The 16,341-nt window shown below is 42.6% G+C and overlaps 1 protein-coding gene and 1 long non-coding RNA gene across 2 annotated transcripts in view; both read right to left on the bottom strand.

Annotated features, from left to right (window-relative positions):
* The window catches only part of SPAG16 (sperm associated antigen 16), a 1,151,519-nt gene that overhangs the window by 311,439 nt on the left and 823,739 nt on the right, over positions 1-16,341 (bottom strand). The window lies entirely within an intron of this gene.
* LOC121008326 lies at positions 1,883-12,565 on the bottom strand. Its single transcript, XR_005780558.1, has 3 exons — positions 12,221-12,565; positions 8,093-8,104; positions 1,883-1,894 (listed from the first exon to the last, which is right to left on the bottom strand). It is a non-coding gene; the product is annotated as an uncharacterized LOC121008326 (long non-coding RNA).

Below are 16,341 nucleotides of genomic sequence, written 5' to 3'. Positions count from 1 at the left end.
GCACACTGGTATTACAGTAATGTGTACTTTAACTAATAAAGAGATTTGAACAAAGGGAACGTGCTCGAATCTGCTGCATAATTATACAGTGCTGTGGAAAACAGCATAGCAATTATACACAGTGCAATTATACATAAAGTCATTATTAAGTAGTGAAAAGGCCTTCAAACAAATACCGAAACAGGCGGTTAATGGATTAAGAATTAAAGGTACACACCATAGTTTCTGTGCCACAAGTATGACAAGTCTCAGGAGGTAAGTGATCATGTTGTCAAATCTAGCATACATTTGTTAATCTGCACTCAAACAATGGAATATAGACTGATTCCTCTAGGCAAAGACGACAACAAAAGGCACTCGCCTTCAGACTGGAATTCAGAATATTCCTCTCTATTCTGCCAATGTTTTGTAGCTAAATAGTAGGTATAAAAGAGCATCTGTCAGCATGATCAACCCTATTTATCCAGGAATACTACCAGGTACAGTTGATCATGCTGATTAAAACGATACCTTTCTTCTGTTAGTATGTTAAACAGCTGCATAGGTATCTCAGTTTTTGTTTATATGCAAATGAGTAAGTTGGAGCACCAAAGGACAGGCCAGAGCCCTTGGAGCACAACTATTGTAACGCTTCTGTGCTCTGCATACTCCTTCTCCCCTTTGATGGACAGGGCTATATATCTTGTCTGTCAATCAAGGGGGAGTATGCAGAGCACAGAGGCATTACAATGGTAGTGCTCCAAGGGCTCTGGGCTGCTCCTTTGCGCTCAAATTTGCTCATTTGCATATAAACAAAAACTGAGATATCTCTGCAGCTGTTTAACATACTAACAGAATAAAGGTATCATTTTGATCAGCATGATCAACTCTATCAGGCAGTATGACTGGTTTAACATGGTTGATCATGCTGACAGATGCTCTTGAATTAGTATTACTAGGCTATATTGATGCTATTTTTTTATTAATTGAGATGAAAGAATATAAATCACAAAGAGATCTAATTCACATTACAAATTTTTATGCAGATGAAAACCTCACATAAATCTGCAATGGAATGATATGTGGATTTTGATGCAGAAGGGCAGGTTTTGACATGGATTTAATTGTGGATCCACAATGAAATCCACAAGTAAACCATTCTATCTTGCGAATTTCAGAACTACATTAACTTCAATGAAAAAAAAAAATAATCACCTCCACAAACCGCACATCATCCCGCAAGATAAAGAACATGTCGCAGATTTCAACATGGAATCCACATTATAGGAGTAGGCCAAAGGCTATATATTTAAGTGCCATATAGTCATCTTTCAAACACATTGAACAACAGTAACCCGAAATGGCCAACCCCTTTAAAAATTCTGCAGCATGTACACAGTGTGAGCAAAACTCTGTAAAGTTGTCTAGTTTTACAGTCCAAATTCTGCACCACAAATACATGTAAACTTCACCTTAGGGCTCATGCACATGACGGTGCCGTGTTTTGGAGTCTGCAAATTGCGGATGCTGTGTGCATTCCGCATGACCCAAACAATGGTCATGTGCATGAGCCCTTAGGGGGAAAAAATAAGAAACAAAGAAAAGTATTTGGATCATAAAAGTATATTGACATGTGGCAGATTTGTTGCAGAAATCTCTGTGAATGTCACATTCATCTAAATTGGGCTTCCAAAAATTCATGTGCTTGTTGATGAAACGGCCCCTAGAAATGTAATAATGCCCCCCATCCACCATGTAAGGAGCTGTCTTTTTTTAGAAAGCATCTCATTCTTCTAGGATGCAGTCAGGATCCTCAAGGTATCCGAGTGAATACGCAGGTGTAGAGTCCAAGAAAAGCAGGATTATTAAGATAAATTTTGTATTATTATTTTCATCTATTTTAATTTTTCCTATACTATAATAAAACTTCATCTTCTTAAAGTGGTTGTCTCATTTCAGCAAATGGCATTGGCCAGCAAATGGCCAGAGGTTACAACCACCCTGCAATCCAGCAGTGGTGGCCATTCTTGCACACTATAGGAAAAAGTGCTGTCCTACGCTCACTGCTGTGGTTCTGGTCACCAGAAAGGCCGGTGCTTTTTAGTATAATGTGCAAGCACGGCCACCAGTGGTAGTTTGAAGGATGGCCGTAAACATGGAAACAAAAAGTGTGTAATGCGATGGAAAAATTATTCAAGCCAGCAAAGGAAGCAATATGGACAATCATGATACATTAGTAAGTGCCTTGTATTAACTTTCTCTACATGATAAATGCCATTTGCTGAAGTGACACAACCCCTTCAATATATCCGCTCTTCTTTGGAATTTGGACTTTTTCAGCACCGCTCTATTGTGTTCCCATTCTGGCATATTTTATGGTACTAGGGAACTTGGGGCTCTCTCAGACACTAGGACTTGGTGCGATGGCTGTCACTGCAACCTCTATGGCTACACTCCTGTACCCAAGTACTTATTTTCTTCCAACTTTGACAGCTGGGAAATTCCTTGATTTCATAAACAAGATTAAACTGATGATCCTGCTGTCCTACAATAAATCACCCCATGAACCACTGTGAGGAATATGGATTATAATTTAATGTCAGCCATGTTCCCACACCAGCCATCTGATCAGATCTATCAGATAGCAGAGGTAGTGAACTCCACAGGGGGGCCCTGCTTCAAAGCCCAGCCAAATGGCAGAGAACTTCTAGCAGGCCACCTTTGTTTACAATTTCTCACCTCCATTCAGATAGCATGGATCCTGCAGAAAAACTTCCCTGCAGGGGGTCTAAACCATTCCCCAGTTCAATGTACATTATCAGACATTATGGAACCGGCAATTCATAAGAAATTATGAATCGCAGTCCATCACAGACATAAAGCAGATACATATTTGACCTGTGGTCACGATGAACAGGCCCGTGGTCATAGTTTGGTGGTGGGATGCCAGGGAGGGGAGATATATATATCTCCCCACAGAAACCAAATAACGGTAACATGCTTGGACTCTACTGGTAGCCGGAACCCAGGCTGATCCATTGGTCCCAGAACAACCTCCCTGCAAAATTCTGGTCTGGAGCCATGAGCCCTAATCGGTTTTGTGGCTCATTTGCTGCCAGCCCCAGAAAAGGGGGAGTGGACTCCTCCCTGAGGCCGGGAGGGGAGGGGCCGGCTACAGATCAAAAGGCTTGTGCCCGCAAGCGGGTGTGTCTTTTCGGTGAAGGGGGGTCACATCATGCCATGTGTTTAGAGGGACCTGCAAACTGCTGACATCACTGCCTCCCATGTGACTACAGCTAAGAACTCATCAGAACCCAGAGGACTCATATACCTGGTAAACTGACTTTGTTCTGCTTAACCCTGGTTGTACCCTATCATCTGTATTTGTAACCTAAGACCACAGTATATATTTTCTGTGTATATTGTGTTATGTCTAGTGAGCCCTTAAGGCGATTAAATATATAATTTAATCTTGTGCTGTTCTGGTATCTTGATCAAGAATCCCCACGTCCATGTTTCGGCCTAGTTATACGCTACTGCGGGTTGGTTTCTCAACCTATATAATCCCGTTAGCGGACCGGGCGTATATAAAACGAGAAGCTGGTGGCAGCGTTCCCGGACTGAGGAAGCGCTGTTTCACTGGGGTAGTGAAAAGGCTCCCTCAGCTTGTTGCCTCTCTGTGCCTGTGTGGACAGGAGGAGTCTGTGAACACTGTACCAAGCTGAACTTACCTGCTCCTCACGCCAGTGACTATACCGTATCTCGCTGGCTCGACATATTTGATGTCCGGCCGCAGCGAGGTGCAGTATTCGTCACAACCACCTAAATAAAAAAATACACCGCACTGTATAACAGTGGCTGATAATTAGGCACATAATCCTATTGCACAGATAAAAGAAATTCTAAACAAGTGAAATACCGAAAATATAAAAACTAAATGTTAAGTTCAGCACTATACGAGAAAGAGCAACATGTACCTCTGGGCTGTGGAGAACATTAGCATAAATACCACAGATTACAACAGCAGATAGAAAAAACAATGATGCTGAATCACCAATAATACCAATTTGTTAAATGGAACAAGTGAGGCATGGTAATCTCCTGCCACAAACAAAGAAAAGGGAGTTACAGGCAATCTGGAGACCGCTATAGGCACGGAAAAAAAAATCATTGTAAAATATAAACCACAGGCGATTAATTAATATGCATAAAATACAAAAAAAAAATCTACAAAACAGCAATATCGAGTAGAGAAAATATTCTTTCCCAAAACATCAATCTGAACACACTGCAGCAAAATTACCAGTGGAACGCTGGAGCTTTTTTTCTATCAAATCTACCAAAGAACAAATGATTGAGAAGGTCTATCCCACTCTTGAAACTCTTGCACCTTCTTCTTCAGCTGATGTACCTGAGCCTTAGGTTTTGCTTTATATTTATTGAGACTTATTTGCTTTAATCTGAAATATGTCTCAACAATTGTTTTTACCCTTTGTTCTTCTTTTCCAAAAGTATATTCTTGGACTGCATATGTGATTTATTTGCATTTTCTCACAAGCAATCTATGTTGAAAAACAAAAAAAATCTATAAAAAGATGTTTCAAAAGAAAAAGAGTTTCTGTTTTGTTCTTCACTTGCAATTGTCCCATGACTTTGTATTCCATTCAAAGGGAACCTGTCCCATTGATCATGTAGACTAATCTGCTACCAGTAACTAATACAGCAGGATGAGTATATATATACAGTACAGACCAAAAGTTTGGACATACTTTCTCATTCAAAGAGTTTTCTTTATTTTCATGACTATGAAAATTGTACATTCACACTGAAGGCATCAAAACTATGAATTAACACATGTGGAATTATATACATAACAAACAAGTGTGAAACAACTGAAAATATGTCATATTCTAGGTTCTTCAAAGTAGCCACCTTTTGCTTTGATTAGTGCTTTGCACACTCTTGGCATTCTCTTGATGAGCTAGAGAGGTAGTCCCCTGAAATGGTTTTCACTTCACAGGTGTGCCCTGTCAGGTTTAATAAGTGGGATTTCTTGCCTTATAAATGGGGTTGGGACCATCAGTGGCGTTGAGGAGAAGTCAGGTGGATACACAGTTGATAGTCCTACTGAATAGACTGTTAGAATTTGTATTATGGCAAGAAAAAAGCAGCTAAGTAAAGAAAAACGAGTGGCCATCATTACTTTAAGAAATTAAGGTCAGTCAGTCAGCCGAAAAATTGGGAAAACTTTGAAAGTAAGGGCTATTTGACCATGAAGGAGAGTGATGGGGTGCTGCGCCAGATGACCTGGCCTCCACAGTCACCGGACCTGAACCCAATCGAGATGGTTTGAGGTGAGCTGGACCGCAGAGTGAAGGCAAAAGGGCCAACAAGTGCTAAGCATCTCTGGGAACTCCTTCAAGACTTGGAAGACCATTTCAGGGGACTACCTCTTGAAGCTCATCAAGAGAATGCCAAGAGTGTGCAAAGCAGTAATCAAAGCAAAAGGTTGCTACTTTGAAGAACCTAGAATATGACATATTTTCAGTTGTTTCACACTTGTTTGTTATGTATATAATTCCACATGTGTTAATTCATAGTTTTGATGCCTTCATAGTCATGAAAATAAAGAAAACTCTTTGAATAAGAAGGTGTGTCCAAACTTTTGGTCTGTACTGTGTATATATATATATATATATATATATATATATATATATATATATCAATTGTGGGGTTTCGCTCTGGTAGACAGGATTAGCGGACTTAGTATAGAGGCAACAACAAGTTCTTTGGATCAAACAGTTCAGTGTTTTATTCACACTTCCACCTGGCACAAATGATCTAGAGACTCTGGGGTACCTGTTGCACACAGCCTCCTGGCATATAGCGACTGACGGTAGCCATAGTTAGTGTCCATGAGCTCAATCCGATGGGGACAGTTAGCCCTTACATGGCCAGGCTACTGACACCGCCAGCAAACTATCGGAGCCAGGTCTGCCGTGGGTACATCCCGGGTGGATTTTATTGGCTCAAATCTCCGGGACTGGGGTGGAGATTTCCGGGTTTGTCAACCCCCTCCCGACAGAACTGTCCTTTAGTTTCCTGGTAGCTTCATAGCGTTCCACCAGGTCCACCATCTCAATGGCATTGCCAGGAGACACCTGACCGATCCAGTGCTGGAGAGGGTATGGCAAAGACCTCCAGAACATATCAGCTAAAATACGATCCAGCATAGCAGTAGGACTCAGCACATCAGGCTGTAGCAATTTTTGCAAGAGGTGAAGTTATAATACTGGGGTCTTGCAGGCTCATCCGGGTTGAACCCCCACTGATGCACCCGCTGGGCCCGGACTAACACATTCACCCCCAGTCTTGCCAGAATCTCACCCTTGACATTCTGGTAGTCAGCCACTTGATCGTCCGGCAAGTCGAAATACACCCGCTGGGAATCGGATGCCAGGAAAGGGGTGATTACCTCAGACCACTGGTCACGAGGTAGCTTTTCCCTGTTGGCCACTTTCTCATACATCACCAGGTAGGTTTCGATGTCGTCTGCGGGGGTCATCTTAGGAATCGCAGCACGGACTGCTTTCCGGGCATCGTGGGCGCTCGGGGTTGCTCCTGCTGTCTGCAAAGCCCTCACGTGTTTTAGCAGCAGCTGGTTAGTCTCCTGCTGATGCTTATTAGCCTCCCGTTGCTGCAGTTTTGTCTCTCACTGCTGCAGATTAGCCTCCATGAGGGCCTTCACAACAGCCTCCATTCTTTCGTGGGGCACTGGTTGTAATACAGCTGGTTTGATGTACGACATACAACCGTGCCTGAAAAATGCAGAAACAAAAAAAATCTGCGTTCATGCCAGCCTCACTGATTTTGCCCGCATCCTCCCCCAATTGTGGGGTTTCGCTCTGATACACAGGATTAGCGGACGCAGTATAGAGGCAACAACAAGTTCTTTGGATCAAACAGTTCAGTGTTTTATTCACACTTTAGGCAAGTGACAAAACAAGCAGTTATAAACAAGCAAAAAGTCACCTTGCGGTGTTGGTGGTAATTCACACCATGCGGCAATTCGGCCTCAGAGTCCTTGACCATAGCAGCACTAACCTGTTTTTATGCCAAACAGGTAGCAAGGCTTTATCCAGATACAAGACTCCCAGATCCCAACACAGAGACCTCGCTTCTGACCCCAGCTGCCTATTTAAGGATAGCCAGGTGCTGCCAAAACCTGGACTGGCACTTAAAATCCGGTCCAGTATTTGACCTCACCTAGCTGTAAATCAGCCCAGCAGCACATGCTGGGAGGAAAATACCTGTTTTCCCAGACAAAACCTCTCACTGTGTCACTATATATATATATATATATATATATATATATATATATATACACACATATATATACAGTGTATATATATATACACACCAAACCAAAGTAAGGAAATAGCAGCACTTGCCCAATGCAACGTTTCAGCTCTTCAATGGAGCCTTTGTCAAGCAATGACAACAGTGCTCAAGTGGTGCTCAGTGCTTTTGCAAGTTCCGCAAAATCTTTTCTACAGGATACCACTCACTTTCTGAATATCATTAGGGATATCCATCTCCCTGAAAGAGTTATATTAGCATCATTTGATGTTGTGAGTCTCTACACCTCCATCTCCCATAATCGGGTTATGGACGCGGTTGCGGGGTGTTTAAATAACATCTCCTATACCGCGAAATGTAAAAAATGTATGATTTCTCTACTTGAGGTTGTACTCACCTGTAACTATTTTATGTTCCAGGACAGTTTTTATGTTCAATTACGAGGGACCGCTATGGGGTCTAACATGGCGCCAAATTATGCGAATATTTTTATGGCACACATGGAGGAGTAGTATGTCTATGTGAGCCACCACTTCAGGCATGTCCTGGTGTGGTGGCGTTACATAGACGATATTTCCCTCCTCTTGACTGACACACTATCGACATTATGTGACTTTAAGGATTCCTTATTCAAATAGATCCAGATGTAAAATTATCATTAGTCTCATCGGATACTGAATTACAATTCCTAGATGTAACGGTTAGGAGGATTGATAGCCATCTACACACTGACCTCTTTGTTAAGCCTACTGACAAAAATAAGTTGCTTAGATACGATAGTAACCATCCAGGACCCCTTGCTGAAATCCTTGCCCCTAAGTCAATTTTTACAAGTAAGAAGAATTGTGGATAATGAAACTGAGATACAAGACAGACTGATAGACATGGGGACAAAATTTAGAAAGAGAGGATATCCTAAAAAACTTGTAGACACTTGTGTACAAAAAACCTTTACCCTTTCAAGGGAATCCCTTCTACGGAACACTGGGACATCATTTCCTAAATCCAATCGTATTCCCTTTATCTCTCATTATACATCTAAAAGTACTCTAATAGGTGATATTTTGAGGAAACACTGGCCAATATTGGGCAGTAACTTCAAACATCTACCTGAATTTAACAATCCTTCTCTATTGTCCTATCGCCGCACACAGAATCTCAAAGATCTACTTGTACGTGCGGATGTAGGCACAACTAAATGCACATTGCGCGGTTACTTTGGTGCTACTAAGACAGACTGTTACACATGTTACAATTGCGTCAATTTCCCCCTCATGCAAAGAGGCCTTACTTTCACACACCCTGTAACATTAGTTTTTTATAAGATTAAAGAACACTTGACCTGTGATTCCACGCATGTGGTTTATTTACTTGAATGTCCCTGTCATCTTTTATATGTAGGGGAGACTACCTGGGATTTAAAGACTAGACTTAAAGAGGACCTTTCACCTTGAAAAACATTGTGAACTAAGTATGCTGCCATGGAGAGCGGCGCTCGGGGATCTCAATGCACTTACTATTATCCCTGGGCGCCGCTCCGTTCTCCCGTTATGCCCTCCAATATCTTTACTCACTAAGTTATAGTAGGCGGTGTCTGCCCTTGTCCTGTGGGCGTCTCCTTCTCCTAGGCTGTAACGCTGGCCAATCGCAGCGCACAGCTCACAGCCTGGGAGAAAAAAACCTCCCAGGCGTGAGCTGTGCGCTGCGATTGGCCAGCGCTGCAGCCTAGGAGGGGGAGACGCCCACAGGACAAGGGCAGACACCGCCTACTATAACTTAGTGAGTGAAGATACCGGAGGGCATAACGGGAGAACGGAGCGGCGCCCAGGGATAATAGTAAGTGCAGTGAGATCCCCGGGCGCTGCTCTCCATGGCAGCATACTTGGTTCACAATGTTTTTCAAGGTGAAAGGTCCTCTTTAATCACCATAGGTATACGATCCGTGAAAAAATGTCTAAATATTTCACCGAAGCTAGACACACGGAGAAGGACCTATCGTTCAGAATAATTGATCATGTCGCCATCCCTAGACGTGGAGGAGATAGAGTAGCCATGCTCAAGAGGCGTGAACTCTATTGGATATATCATTTACAAACATTAAAACCTAGGGGGCTGAATGTTGAATTTAGAGTTGCGTGATCTCGCAACCTCGGATGTGTTAACCATTACTACTGTGTAATAGGGGAAGATCAGTGCTCCAATTGATATCCTTTTTCTCTTCTTTTTTTAGATTCTATTAAAAAGAATTTTGAACTTCATAAATACGCCACCCAATGGATCCCCATGTGCACTGATAGTTACTGTTTTTTATTTCCACGTTATCATGTACTGCGCTCATATCAACGGACCGGTATCCATTGCGTTTTATAATTTCACTAGCGCCCCTGGTGGCTTTTGTCTGCATGTGGGGGATGGGGGACACTTGCCGGTGCCATCCCTTTTCCCCCTATGGGACATACTAGATGGTGGGTCCCAGTGATGGAACCTTAACCGCCCGGATGGCCACTGTTGGGGTGCCATAGGTTTCATATAACCGCGGGTGGCTTGGTGGGGTATAGTGGTCGGGGACCAGTGACAGTTTTTGCCGCCGGTCCCAGATCCATGACGGGTTTGGGACTGGATTCCCAGCTGTTGCTGGGGATGGTCTGTCTCACCTGTAGATGCCCCGCCTCTTCGCCTGTGCAGACGTGACCTCATAACATGTACTCAGCCTTTCTTTCAACCGGGTCCGCTTGGACATGTGCAGTCTTCAGTTGTAACCTAGCACTACCCATAATATCTAAGGTCAGAGCTCCTGGCACATCTCGCCTGTGCATGCGTGAGAATATGTGGAGTTCTCGCGACATTTGACTCTAACGCAGGAGTACTGAACCCGTTGGAACGCCATATATCGCACACATGATCTAGAATCAAATGGATGAGCGCATCATGAAGTATTATATGTACAGCTATTTTTAATCAACACAAGTGCACTTTATTAACTATTAGGAATGGGGGCCATTCACTATGACATTGTTCATCATATATCACGTCCTTTTTGAATATATGGACTATTATACAATAATGAATAATATACTTTTTGATGCACTTGATGTAAAAATCATGTTTTTTGAATTCACAGCATATCCTTTATGGAAAATCATGTTTATTGTTTGATTAATTGTATTGATTTGAATTTACATATCCACCTGTTTATATACACCCACTTGAGCATTGGGCTGAAATAAAAGATCCACTTTTTTCACCAAGACCGGTGTGCTACTTGGATAATATATACTGTGTATGTATATATATATATATATATATATATATATATACACACTCACGTAAAGAATTATTAGGAACACCCTACTAATACGGTGTTGGACCCCCCTTTTGCCTTCAGAACTGCCTTAATTCTACGTGGCATTGATTCAACAAGGTGCTGATAGCATTCTTTAGAAATGTTGGCCCATATTGATAGGATAGCATCTTGCAGTTGATGGAGATTTGAGGGATGTACATCCAGGGCACGAAGCTCCCGTTCCACCACATTCCAAAAATGCTCTATTGGGTTGAGATCTGGTGACTGTGCGGGCCATTTTAGTACAGTGAACTCATTGTCATGTTCAAGAAACCAATTTGAAATGATTCGAGCTTTGTGACATGGTGCATTATCCTGCTGGAAGTAGCCATCAGAGGATGGGTACATGGTGGTCATGAAGGGATGGACATGGTCAGAAACAATGCTCAGGTAGCCCGTGGCATTTAAACGATGCCCAATTGGCACTAAGGGGCCTAAAGTGTGCCCAGAAAACATCCCCCACACCATTACACCACCACCACCAGCCTGCACAGTGGTAACAAGGCATGATGGATACATGTTCTCATTCTGTTTACGCCAAATTCGGACTCTACCATTTGAATGTCTCAACAGAAATCGAGACTCATCAGACCAGGCAACATTTTTCCAGTCTTCAACAGTCCAATTTTGGTGAGCTTGTGCAAATTGTAGCCTCTTTTTCCTATTTGTAGTGGAGATGAGTGGTACCCGGTGGGGTCTTCTGCTGTTGTAGCCCATCCGCCTCAAGGTTGTGCGTGTTGTGGCTTCACAAATGCTTTGCTGCATACCTTGGTTGTAACGAGTGGTTATTTCAGTCAACGTTGCTCTTCTATCAGCTTGAATCAGTCGGCCCATTCTCCTCTGACCTCTAGCATCCACAAGGCATTTTTGCCCACAGGACTGCCGCATACTGGATGTTTTTCCCTTTTCACACCATTCTTTGTAAACCCTAGAAATGGTTGTGAGTGAAAATCCCAGTAACTGAGCAGATTGTGAAATACTCAGACAGGCCCGTCTGGCACCAACAACCATGCCGCGCTCAAAATTGCTTAAATCACCTTTCTTTCCCATTCTGACATTCAGTTTGGAGTTCAGGAGATTGTCTTGACCAGGACCACCCCCCTAAATGCATTGAAGCAACTGCCAAGTGATTGGTTGACTAGATAATTGCATTAATGAGAAATAGAACAGGTGTTCCTAATAATTCTTTAGGTGAGTATATATATATATATATATATATATACACACAGTGCTGCCCATAATTATTCATACCCCTGGCAAATTTTGACTTAAAGTTACTTTTATTCAACCAGCAAGTTTGCTTAAATGTAAATAAAAGATGAAAAATGTTTTTATCCACAATAATGCCTCTTGTACATCGTCTTATTATCTTTTGGGAGACACCTATGTCATTTCCCGTCAAAAAATTACTTGCTGGTTAAATAAAAGTAACTTTAAGTCAAAATTTGACAGGGGTATGAATAATTATGGGTAGCACTGTATATATCAGTGGCTGACAGTTATTTCTGTATTCACACTTATTTAGGGAAGGCTGTCAACCATTAAAGGGGTTGTCCCACTTTGCTTTTTCAATCTTACCAGCAGTAGATGTCCTGATAACTTCCTGGTTTGGCTCAGGCAGTTGAGTGAAGGCCGGCCACGCCTCCTCATGACTCACCCTGAGAGCTCAGTCCTTGCGTGCTCGTTCATGTGGATGAGTCATCCTTCTGGAGCCTGCAGAGTATGTAAAGCCCATCCCCCTGCTGGGGAATCACTCAGTGACCACTGACCAATGCTAGTGAACTAATGTAGTAACTTGTAGCTGTCCTGCATTCTAATACACTTTTACACATAAAACCTGTGTTACAAACCCATTCTGTGCAGCAAAAACAATAAATCACTACAGCCCAAATGCATGTTAGCTAGTAGCCATATGATCTGTGCTAAATATAGATAGATATTATCACTGACTTATTACCCAGCTTTCCCGATGTCTGATATTATCACAGACTTATTACCCAGCTTTCCCGGTATCAGATATTATCACTGACTTATTATCCAGCTTTCCCGGTATCAGATATTATCACTGACTTATTACCCAGCTTTCCCGGTATCAGATATTATCACTGACTTATTACCCAGCTTTCCCGGTATCAGATATTATCACTGACTTATTACCCAGCTTTCCCGGTGTCTGATATTATCACTGACCTATTACCCAGCTTTCCCGGTGTACAATATTATTACAGACTTATTACCCAGCTTTCTCGGTATCAGATATTATCACTGACTTATTACCCAGCTTTCCAGGTATCAGATATTATCACTTAATTATTACCCAGCTTTCCCGGTGTACAATATTATTACAGACTTATTACCCAGCTTTCCCGGTATCAGATATTATCACTGACTTATTACCCAGCTTTCCAGGTATCAGATATTATCACTGACCTATTACCCAGCTTTCCCGATGTACAATATTATTACGGACTTATTACCCAGCTTTCCCGGTGTACAATATTATTACAGACTTATTACCCAGCTTTCCCGGTATCAGATATTATCACTGACTTATTACCCAGCTTTCCCGGTGTCTGATATTATCACTGACCTATTACCCAGCTTTCCCGGTGTACAATATTATTACAGACTTATTACCCAGCTTTCCCGGTATCAGATATTATCACTGACTTATTACCCAGCTTTCCAGGTATCAGATATTATCACTGACTTATTACCCAACTTTCCCGGTGTACAATATTATTACAGACTTATTACCCAGCTTTCCCGGTGTACAATATTATCACTGACTTATTACCCAGCTTTCCCGGTATCAGATATTATCACTGACTTATTACCCAGCTTTCCCGGTGTCTGATATTATCACTGACCTATTACCCAGCTTTCCCGGTGTACAATATTATTACAGACTTATTACCCAGCTTTCCCGGTGTACAATATTATTACAGACTTATTACCCAGCTTTCCCGGTATCAGATATTATCACTGACTTATTACCCAGCTTTCCAGGTATCAGATATTATCACTGACTTATTACCCAGCTTTCCCGGTGTACAATATTATTACAGACTTATTACCCAGCTTTCCCGGTGTACAATATTATCACTGACTTATTACCCAGCTTTCCCGGTATCAGATATTATCACTGACTTATTACCCAGCTTTCCCGGTGTCTGATATTATCACTGACCTATTACCCAGCTTTCCCGGTGTACAATATTATTACAGACTTATTACCCAGCTTTCCCGGTATCAGATATTATCACTGACTTATTACCCAGCTTTCCAGGTATCAGATATTATCACTGACTTATTACCCAACTTTCCCGGTGTACAATATTATTACAGACTTATTACCCAGCTTTCCCGGTGTACAATATTATCACTGACTTATTACCCAGCTTTCCCGGTATCAGATATTATCACTGACTTATTACCCAGCTTTCCCGGTGTCTGATATTATCACTGACCTATTACCCAGCTTTCCCGGTGTACAATATTATTACAGACTTATTACCCAGCTTTCCCGGTGTACAATATTATTACAGACTTATTACCCAGCTTTCCCGGTGTACAATATTATTACAGACTTATTACCCAGCTTTCCCGGTATCAGATATTATCACTGACTTATTACCCAGCTTTCCAGGTATCAGATATTATCACTGACTTATTACCCAGCTTTCCCGGTGTACAATATTATTACAGACTTATTACCCAGCTTTCCCGGTATCAGATATTATCACTGACTTATTACCCAGCTTTCCAGGTATCAGATATTATCACTGACTTATTACCCAGCTTTCCCGGTGTACAATATTATTACAGACTTATTACCCAGCTTTCCCGGTGTCTGATATTATCACTGACTTATTACCCAGCTTTCCCGGTGTCTGATATTATCACTGACCTATTACCCAGCTTTCCCGGTGTACAATATTATTACAGACTTATTACCCAGCTTTCCCGGTATCAGATATTATCACTGACTTATTACCCAGCTTTCCCGGTGTACAATAAGCTGGGTAATAAGTCAGTGATAATATCTGATACCGGGAAAGCTGGGTAATAAGTCAGTGATAATATCTGATATGGCATCTGTGGATGGCACTTATGGGGGGGGCATCTGTGGATGGCACTTATGGGGGGGGCATCTGTGGATGGCACTTATGGGGGGGCATCTGTGGATGGCACTTATGGGGGGGGCATCTGTGGATGGCACTTATGGGGGGGCATCTGTGGATGGCACTTATGGGGGGGCATCTGTGGATGCAGGGGGTACTGGCCATGGACTCTACAGGGAAATTTGACTTCACTGGGTCCAGGATCCACAAGATGCAGCCATTGAGGGGACGTGTTCTATTGGGGCACGGAGACACAGATCCGTGGTCCCACAGACATGTCACACAGCAGTGGTGTCCCCCACCACCCAGCTGCCGCCAGAATTTTCGTGCAGAGTTCCATTGGCATGACACAGTGTGAATGGGCCCTTATATGTGGATTTTGCAGCGTATTTGCCATACGTTCTAGAAATCTGCAGGCTGAACTGACACCCTGCAGATATAGGTGACCGTATAAATGACAGAACCAAGAGGGCAGCAGCCGGTCCCTTCTTCTAGGACAACCCCAGGTGACCCCGGCCTGGGCATGACCCGTAGGCTGTCAGAAAGAGGCGGCGCCAGCGTCCGGCAGCAGTGGAGGGGTTACACTGCTATGATCTATAAGAGAGTATCACTGTATTCCGGCGGCAGGAGGGAGCGCACGGCGTCCTCGGTTGCTATGACGCCGTGCGCTCCCTCCTGCTGCCAGAAAACAGTAATACACTGCTATGATCGGGCGCCCGCGCATGCGCAAAACTATGCGACGTGCGCGCTCACAGTGTGAGTGAGAGGCCGGCTGCAGGATCGCAATAGATACCAGTGCGCAGGTGCGGCATGGATGCGGCCGGAGAGATGTGGCCGTATCCATGGGATACCAACACAAACAAAGGGGAGTGAAAGGAGCATTTTTAGGCTGAATAGTATGTTTTTTTTAATTACATGTATTATAAGAAATGTTCAGTGGGGGGCAATGATTTAATGTAACCCTATTTAATGAAGTGGGACAACCCCTTTAAGTAGGACCACCCACTGGACTCCTAAGCACAGAACAGGAAATTCAATTAATACATTACCAGTTAATATGAATCTTTTTCCACAAAACTATATAATCAATCTGCTCAGGACCTCCTGAACTATGACATAATAGTTCTCTTTAAAGGGGTTGTCTTGCCTCGCTGCTACTGCTGACACAGTCCCAACCACCAGCCGGCTGGGAAACAGTGGAGCAGTGCATGGGAGCTATGGAAGCTCTCTCGATCAGAAACAGCATAGCTTCCTGTACTACACTGTTTCTGTAGCTCTCATGCCCTTCAGTGGAGCACTCTGCAGTTTACCGATTGGCTGGTGATCAGGACTGTGTCTCATCTCGCCTTAGTAACAGTGAGATGAGACAACCCCTTTAATATATTAACTACTTTATATTTTTTAGTTTTTACTTTAATTTAAAGGGATTCTTTACACAATAACATTTATGATATCTCAATAGAATATGCCATGAAAGTTTATGTAATATTATGTGTGATCAACTCTTATGCATTACATTTTTTTTTTGCACTGAAC

This window comes from Bufo bufo, chromosome 7, assembly GCF_905171765.1.
Source record: "Bufo bufo chromosome 7, aBufBuf1.1, whole genome shotgun sequence".
Classification (NCBI taxonomy): domain Eukaryota; kingdom Metazoa; phylum Chordata; class Amphibia; order Anura; family Bufonidae; genus Bufo; species Bufo bufo.
Note: the sequence above shows the minus strand (reverse complement) of the source record. Positions and strands in the feature narration are given on the sequence as shown.